Here is a 9,104-nt window from a genome sequence, read left to right as displayed (position 1 = left end):
TCGTCTCCTTTCAGGCCAGGATAGACAAATGTCACCGAGCAGTGACTAAGTTTGTGGTAAAAGGCTTGCACCCATTTGCCACAGCAGATGCCCCCGATTTTCGGTAAGTGAATGTGTTTAATTGTAGGCAGGGCCATTACTGGATATTCTTGTGTAATTGCTACAGAATAATTTATGTTATACTTTGTTATTGCTACAGAAGAATATTTATTTTATTGTTTTACATTTACAAATTTTTTTCCTGGGGACTCTGTGACACCCCATTGAAGAGCCGTAGGCTGTGGATCTCTTAAGGTCTCACTGTTGGGTCTGTAAGGCCATGTTAAGATATAAAACAAAGTTCAAAACTAATCGACCTTAGTGTTCTCCTTTTTAAAAAAGAATCGATAAAGAATTGAATCATTAAAAAGAATCGAAAATGCAATCGGAATCGTGAAAATCTTATCAATATCCATCCCTACTGCGCTAATTGCATTAAAATTTTTAACGCATTAAATATTTCACGTTGATCTCAACAATTAACGTGTTAATTTTGACAGCACTAGTTTTTATGCTTTGTGGTTTTACTGTATCTGTGCAGCTAACCAGCAGATTTGCTTTAGTCATGTCTACTGTAGATTCATCACTGTGGTCTCGGGTCTTGGACCAGCACACATCTGTCTGCTGTCTGTTGTCACTGCTCAAATATTTGCTGTACAATTTTCTTTAAATTACTTAAATTTTGGTTTGATCAATGTTTTTATTCAGTAAAAAATACATTTTTATTACAGTAAAATGTATAAATATTCTGCATTAAAACAGTCTTCAAACTCAAAATAATTGTTTAGTCTTTAAATTGTACACCACAACTGAAGCTAATTCACTGTAGCTAAATCATACCACAATTTGTTAGTTGATTCATTCCTCTGTTGCCCCTCTCTGTTGTGGTGTGCCCCAGGGGTTTGTATTGAGCCCCTTATTATTCTCTTTGTATATGCTACCCTTGGGCTCCATATTTCAAAAATACAATATTTCTTATCACTTTTACGCTGATGACATTCAAATCTATTGTCAACTGACTGATGATTTGTCAGCATCACTGAACTCCCTGTACGATTGCCTGAGAGAGGTTAAAGATTGGCTGTCAGAAAATTCTCTCGTTTTAAATGAGAAAAAAACTGAAGTTATGGTGTTCAACACCCATATTCCTCGAGACCAGCTTGTTGCCCTGCTGGGGCCCCTAGCTAACTCTCTCTGTGATTCTATGCGTAACCTGGGTGTCTATTTGTATAGCTCCTTTAAGCTCGATAAGCAAGTATCATCTGTAGTTAAATCTGTTTTTTTTCTACTGCGCCATATTTCTAAAGGTAAGCATTATATACCGCACAAGGACCTGGAAAAACCTATCCACGCTTTTGTGACCTCCAGGTTAGATTATTGTAATTCTCTCTACTGTGGTCTCCAAGCCTTCTCTCTTCGAAGGCTGCAACTCGTTCAGAATGCTGCGGCCTTCTTACTGGAACTAGAAAATTTGACCCTATTACTCCGGCTCTTGTTGATCTACACTGGTTAACAATCAAATATCGCATTGAGTTTAAAATCTTGCTACTCACTTTTAAAATCCTGAATAACATTGCGCCCAGCTACCTCACTGACCTCCTCAATCTGTACACTCCTTGTTGTGCATTAAGATCATCAGGTCAATTACTCCTGGCCCAACCTAAGTTTAGACTGAAGACCAGAGGCGATCGTGCCTTTGCTTCAGCTGCACCCAACCTTTGGAATAGCCTCCCTGCTTCTATTCGAGCCTTGGACTCTATCCAATCCCTTAAATCAAGATTAAAAGCATATCTATTTGACTTGGCTTTCCTGACCAGTTAATACCCTTTTAAATCTTTTAAATTTTAAACTTTTAAATATTTTATTAGATTTTATTAAATTTATTATTTTATTATTAATTTTACTGCTGTTTTTGTCTTCTTAGCAGATTTTGTATTTATCTAATTCTCCTGGTCTGTTAGTGCCTCTATCCTGTCTGTGCTAGTGCCCGATTTGTACCCTGTTATTGACTTATGTTGACTCTCCATATTACTGTGAAGCACTTTGGTGTGCCTTCGGGTTTTTAAATGTGCTATATAAATAAAACTGTATTGTATTGTATTGTATTGTATTCATATGAATCTAATTGTGCTACATGGGATGTTCTGTGCACCAGTGAATGTACTGATTTATCACTGGCTTCACTTTAATACTGAAAAACATATAATTCTAGGACACGTTTTGAAGCACTCCTGTCCAGTTATGGTATGTGCAGTTACATGTGTTTGATGCAGACTGAGCAACTTTTTGTTCAAAGGTTTAAATGTCTGCATTTTGGCCAAAGTAAAAATTTGGCCCTTAGAGGTTCTGATGCACACTTCTTTTCCTGATCCTCGTTCTGTGTTTTTTCAGTCATAAAAGCTTTGTAATACTGTACAATAGATTAATGGGACAGCTGTGACATGGCTTCACAACTTCAGAACTTAACTTAGATTGCTCTGGTTTGTAGGATTTGTTCAGCAGTAAAGTAATACAGTGATGGTTGTTTGCATTTCCACTGCTACGCATCAAACATTAACTGTTGATAATTTGGTAAGCTTTGTCTTTCAAAATGTAAACAAATACGGACACAAGCAGCGCCTATGTCACTTTCACTGTGTAACTGAATTTAACGCAGTAACCTGAAGTGTCCATCAAGGTGACCAATAACATTAGGACCACCCTTCTCTTTTATACTACTGCACCCCATCAGTCAAAAATGAGTTGATTTGCACAAGCAGGATTTCTCTCCAAGCACAAAGAGCTAAACACAAGGGCATGAAACAGCAGCACTGTTTTACTGAAGATAAATTTCACAACAACAAATATAGTAAATCACTCTCGTTAACCTGCAGCATGCTGTAAATCTTTTTCAACAATCAATAAATCATTGTCACCAAAAACTTGTTGATGCTGTCTAAACAAGGTGATCAAGATGTTAATATATTCTCTCAGTGGTGTTACAGCCCTGGACATATACAGAATCAGGGCGTGTCAGTATGTCTGTATTGTTTTTTATATGTGTGTACTGTGCCTTTAAGAGTCTCGGCAGGCCCCTCCTTGGGTGAGCTGTTTTGGGTTGGTTTTGACCTGGCAGCTCCTAATTGGCCCCACTATCAACAGGCTGTTTTTTTTTATTTTATGAAAAACCTTTATCCTTCATAAAAAAAAGTTCTTAAAAAATTTAAAGAGATTTTGCTGATACACTTTAATTCAGCAAATGTAATGTAAAATTACCATATTCATCATGGTTTTTTAACTTTATTCTAATTGTGTTAACGTTAAGAAAAATTTTCATTTTTTTATAGTAAAACTATTCACCAAATAAGAAAAGAAAAACAGAAAATGTATTTTAGTAATAGGATAAGATGGCCCCAACTGACAGCGTGTAGAGTGAATACCTCAGGCAGCAGAAACCCAAGGAAGAGAAGGAAGGCGAGGAACCATTATGGAAGGACAGGCCCCCCCATGGCATGTACCACTGGCAGATAGAGGAGGTGGCTGATATCCAGAAATGCTGCCATTGGCTGGACAAAGCTGGACTGAAAAACAGCACGGAGGCTCTAATCATGGCAGCACAGGAACAAGCTCTGAGCACAAGATCCACAGAGATTGGGGTCTATCACACCAGGCAAGGCCTCAGGTGCCGGCTATGTAAAGATGCCCCAGAGACAATCCAGCACATAACAGCAGGGTGCAAGATGCTAGCAGGCAAGGCATACATGGAACGCCATAACCAAGTGGCCGGCATAGTGTACAGGAACATCTGTGCCGAGTACAACCTGGAAGTCCTGAGGTCAAAATGGGAGATGCCCCCAAGGGTGGTGGAGAATGACCGAGCTAAGATCCTGTGGGACTTCCAGATAGAGACGGACAAAATGGTGGTGGCTAACCAACCGGACATAGTGGTGGTAGACAAACGGAAGAAGACAGCCGTAGCGATCGATGTAGCGGTTCCAAATGACAGCAATATCAGGAAGAAGGAACACGAGAAGCTCGAGAAATAGCTCGGGAAGATGATGGAGGGTGAGGGTAACAGTGGTCCCAGTTGTAAGCGAAATCCTTATTTATATATAATTACGGGTGAGGATCAGGAGTCCCAAAATGAATTAAAAAAATACATCATTAAATAATTTATTAAATGTTTTAAATAGATGAATAGGCATGTAATTAATTACTTAAATATTTATTTATTAATTAATTCAAATTTTAATTAATTATTTAATGGTGTGTTTAATTAATTCATTTTGTCACTCCTGGCCTTTCATATACATAAACACTGTACCTGTTCTTCAGAGCTGTCAATAACCACCAGATCTCCTCCTCTGGCTCTGCAGTCCATTCTGGCTGCATTCCAGGAATCAGATCTCTCAGAGAGGAGATAGCAGCTATGGTTGAACTTACTCCATCCTAAAGGACATGTTTTTTCTGGAAGACATTACCAACAAATACCAGTTCAGCAAGTTACTGAATTATATTTAAAAAACTCTATAACAATGCTCATTTGATCTGTTCAATTAATTGGAATTTTAGTACTTCAATAGTTTTGCTTTTATCAATCACACCAACAAGAACAGGAAAGCCAGAAGGACACATTTCCTGCGGGGAAATTAAAACAGAGTGGACTGTCTGAAAAAATAAGACAATGAAAACACTCTAGACAAATTTGTGTAACCACCTTCTTGGTGGAAGTTGGACCCAGATCCAGTTTATCAATGGTGTGCTTTTTTATTTGTTGTGATCAGTTTCATTTCTGATACTAAACTATAATTGTCTTGGCTGGAATGACCATGTTGCTGATGAGACTGCCCACAAATATTATGACTGCATCGTGGTCAGAACTGTTGTATTAGCACCGTGACAGACTGGTGACCTGACCAGGCTGTACGCTCACTCTCACTCCACAGCAGCTGGGATAGGCACAAAACCTTCCAAGACCCTGAACTGGATAAGTGGAAGACAATGGGTAGATGTGTCTGTTAACCCACTTTCAGGCCTTTTGTTCACACATTGATATCTAAGGCAGTTTTTGAACATCTGAAAACATTTTAGAGATAAAAGACTGAAATTTTCACAGACCTTTATTACCATCAAAATAAATCAGAATCTGTAATACATCAAAAAAGTCTTGACTAGTTAAAATATGAAAAAAGTCCAGCACTCCTGCAAAGAAAAGTGCTTGTATGAATGTTCGACTAGGTCAGGGGTAGGGATGGGTATCAAAACCCGGTTCTTGTTGAGAATTTTTGCAAATTATTCCCTTATCGATTCCAGTCGCCCGAATGACGTCACCACGTTGCGGAGCGTCATTTACCTGGCAGGAAACACGGCGCCTAAGCGGCTCAAACGCTTTGGGTGCCTTGAAAAGCGCTATATAAATCCAATCCATTATTATTATTATTTAAGGGAGGAAACACTACGAATATGCAAAAGCATTTGCTCACAAAACACGCGATGACCTTAAATGAATGTCGTGTTTTTAATTCCGCTCCGGACTCGTGAATCTCAACCCAGCAGCAGCAGTAACGTTTGCACGTCCTCTCCCGTTAATGCGGCAGGTAAATAATCACCTAACAGCGCATATTATGTTAGCGCGATCTGCCTTATTACAAAACCTGCCATTATTGTGCATTTAGGTGACCATGATGAGAGAGACAGAGTCTGGCTGGCAGTTCTCGCTGCAGTCTACCGGTAGCATCTCCTTTCAGGCCAGGATAGACAAATGTCACCGAGCAGTGACTAAGTTTGAGGTAAAAGGCTTGCACCCATTTGCCACAGCAGATGCCCCCGATTTTCGGTAAGTGAATGTGTTTAATTGTAGGCAGGGCCATTACTGGATATTCTTGTGTAATTGCTACAGAATAATTTATGTTATACTTTGTTATTGCTACAGAAGAATATTTATTTTATTGTTTTACATTTAAAAAAAATTTTTCCTGGGGACTCTGTGACACCCCATTAAAGAGCCGTAGGCTGTGGATCTCTTAAGATCTCACTGTTAGGTTTGTAAGGCCATGTTACTCCTAAATTTCTATCTTGTTCAAAGATAAGATATAAAACAAAGTTCTAAGCTAATCGACCTTAGGGTTCTCCTTTTTAAAAAGAATCGATAAAGAATCGAATCGTTAAACAGAATCGAAAATGGAATCGGAATCGTGAAAATCTTATCAATACCCATCCCTAGTCAGGGGTCAGCAACCTTTAACACCCAAAGAGCCACTTGGACCCGGTTTCCACGCAAAAGAAAACACTGGGAGCCGCAAATACTTTTTGACATCTAAAATGAAGATAACACTGTATATATTGTTTTTTTTACCTTTATGCTTTGTGTGAACAACTAAAGTAAGTAAGTAAGTAAAGTTTATTTATTAACAGACAGGCAGTCACAAAGCGCTGTACACAAATATTAAAATAAACAATACAATCAATAGACATTATACACAATGTAAAAGATCAAATGTAAAGAATGTAAAGAATATAAAATACGTAGATCAACAAAAGGCTTGTTTGAACAGAAAACTTTTTAACTGCTTTTTAAAAGAATCCACAGAGCAACTAAGGTGTGTGAAATCCATTAAGTTTTACAGAGAAAATCACATTTTGAACTCTTAAAGAAATATAACAAAAGGAAAGACACCCAGCTGAACTAAAATTCTCCATGTAGCAAACAAAAACTGTTGTGAGCCGCCACCCTCATATCGCCTTTGGAGCCTTGACCTGACAGTTGAAAGTCTCGATAAATGCACCCCGTTTCTACGGGTATACTGGCTTCTGCGAGTGTGACGCTTATTTTGAGCGATGAAAAATAATAAAATATAATTTTATTTTTATATTTCAATACCACAATAATCTTCCAATTTAGAACTACAAGTTAAAAAAAAGAACTAAACACAAATAAAATACACTTCAGCTAAATACTTCGAATTTATTTTCCCAAACCACCTGGAGCCGCAGTACAAGGACAAAAGAGCCGCAGGTTGCCGACCCCTGGACTAGATGAATGAGGCATGTTGAAAAAAGTGCTTTGACTGCTCAAGCAGAGTAGAAAAGTGCTATATATAGATATATATCTTGAAATATATGAAGATAAATGATCACAAAACCCATTAGATGTGTTCAAACTCTGAACCATGAAATTTGTATGTAAATGTGTGATGGTCAAGCAGAATGTTCTAAAGAAAAAAAATGTCTGACTTTAGATGGAATGACTGTAACTACCTATATTAAGGTCTATTTGTTGTAGACTCATTAATTTATAAATGTAACTACAATTTCTATAAAGGAATCAATTTCAGCATTTTTGTACTGGTTTGATTTTGTGATGCAGTCGGCAATGTTGCTACTACTGGGGTTAGGTTAATTGGTGAATCTAAATTGTTCATAGGTGAGAATGTGAGTGTGAATGGTTGTGTGTTGTGTGTTTCTATGTGTTGGCCCAGCAATAGACTGGCCACTTGTCCAGGTTGTACCTTGCCTCTTGCACTATGGTAGCTGGGAAAGGCTCCAGTGACCCTGAATTGGATAAGCGCAAGCGAATGGCTGGATGGAAATAAATTAAATGAAATATCATCCAGCAACTTTCTTGGGTTGACTTTATGAATTTCGAATAATTTCAGTGAGTGCAAAGTCTTGAAGAGCCACAATCCCAAATGACAATGCATATTTGGTCTCTTAAGCACTTAAGTTTAATTAATTTAAGTTAATTAAGTTTCTTCTCAGTGAGAGAAAAGGAGAACAGTATTTGCTAGAGAATTGAATCACTGTAAAGACAATGGTAAATAAAAGGACTCACTCAGAGAACTCAGAAGCACTTCAAGCTCTTTGAGATTTTCAGAGAAGTTGGCACGCAGCAGGTCTCTTTCCTCAGTCATGACGGCAAGTTTTTTACTCACAGTGGAGAGATTTGCATTCAGGCTGTCTCTTTCCTCAATCATAATAAAGTCTGAAATAAATAAATTAGGGCAGGCTTTTGAGACACAAAACATCTTGTGCATTCATACTTAGACTGCTTCTGATTTATTTTAAACCATAAAAACTTTGAACATTGCTTAGCTTGTCAAATATTAATTCAGCACTCAGTGGCAGTTTGAACAATTATTTTTGAGAATCAGACTCACAGTGGACACCATAAGTGACAAATCCAATAAGAAGCAAAACACCCAGCAGACTCCACAACACAATAACACCTAAATAACGATTCTCCTTACAGCTCTTTGGACCTGAAAAGAGAAGAAAAAAAGACTGAATTATACAACAGTAACAACAGCTGTTAAAATAAATCTATCACTTCCTACCTGTGTGATGTGTTGACAGTTTTGGGTTGTCTTGTTCAGCAGATTCAGCACTGGCAGAAATTTCCTCCATTGCTCACAAGCAGGCAAACTATTTCCTAAATGGTGAGATCTGTAGCTCAGCACTTGTAACCTCAAATTATCAGTAGTTTCAAGTTCTTCTTTTTTTGAACTTTCGAGGATGTCACACATTTCAGATGTTGATATGATTTTCACAGCACTCATTTACCAGTAAAAGTGGATCTGATCCTTTCTAAAGATAATTTTGTATATGATAGTCATATGAAAACTAATAAAAGTTAAATTTCTTTACGCAGTTTTTTTAAGAACTTTAAAGTTTCAGATTTCAGATTCATATAAAGAAAATAATCAGAAAGTTAGCAATTAAAACTTTAGGCTCCTGCCTAAGACCTTTAAAGTTCTTATTTAGAAACTATATAGAAACATGCTAGATAGTATTTTTAATCAGTTTTTAAAGATTGATTATTTACTGTCATTGCTGCAGAGACATTTGTGTGATATGTGATTAAAAATAACCTCAACACAAGAATGAGATAATAACGTTACACATGAAAGTGCTAAAAGGGGAGAATTTCTCTCCCTCTCTCTCTTGCTTTTTAAAACATCCAGAAGCTTGTATAAACATTATAATTTCTTGGAAACAGCACAAAAACAACAGGTCAGCTCCTAAAAATGGTAGATTAGCACAAGTGGAGAGTGGCAATTAGGAGATCTTCATCTGATTTTGCCTTTTAT

General features: G+C 37.4%; 1 long non-coding RNA gene across 1 annotated transcript; it reads right to left on the bottom strand.

Moving 5' to 3' along the window:
• Positions 1-7,902: 7,902 nt before the first annotated feature.
• On the bottom strand, positions 7,903-8,524 carry LOC112436161 (uncharacterized). Its single transcript, XR_003024946.2, has 3 exons — positions 8,352-8,524; positions 8,175-8,276; positions 7,903-7,999 (listed from the first exon to the last, which is right to left on the bottom strand). It is a non-coding gene; the product is annotated as an uncharacterized LOC112436161 (long non-coding RNA).
• Between the last annotated feature and the right edge of the window lie 580 nt (positions 8,525-9,104).

Source organism: Maylandia zebra, linkage group LG16, assembly GCF_041146795.1.
Source record: "Maylandia zebra isolate NMK-2024a linkage group LG16, Mzebra_GT3a, whole genome shotgun sequence".
NCBI lineage: Eukaryota > Metazoa > Chordata > Actinopteri > Cichliformes > Cichlidae > Maylandia > Maylandia zebra.
Note: the sequence above shows the minus strand (reverse complement) of the source record. Positions and strands in the feature narration are given on the sequence as shown.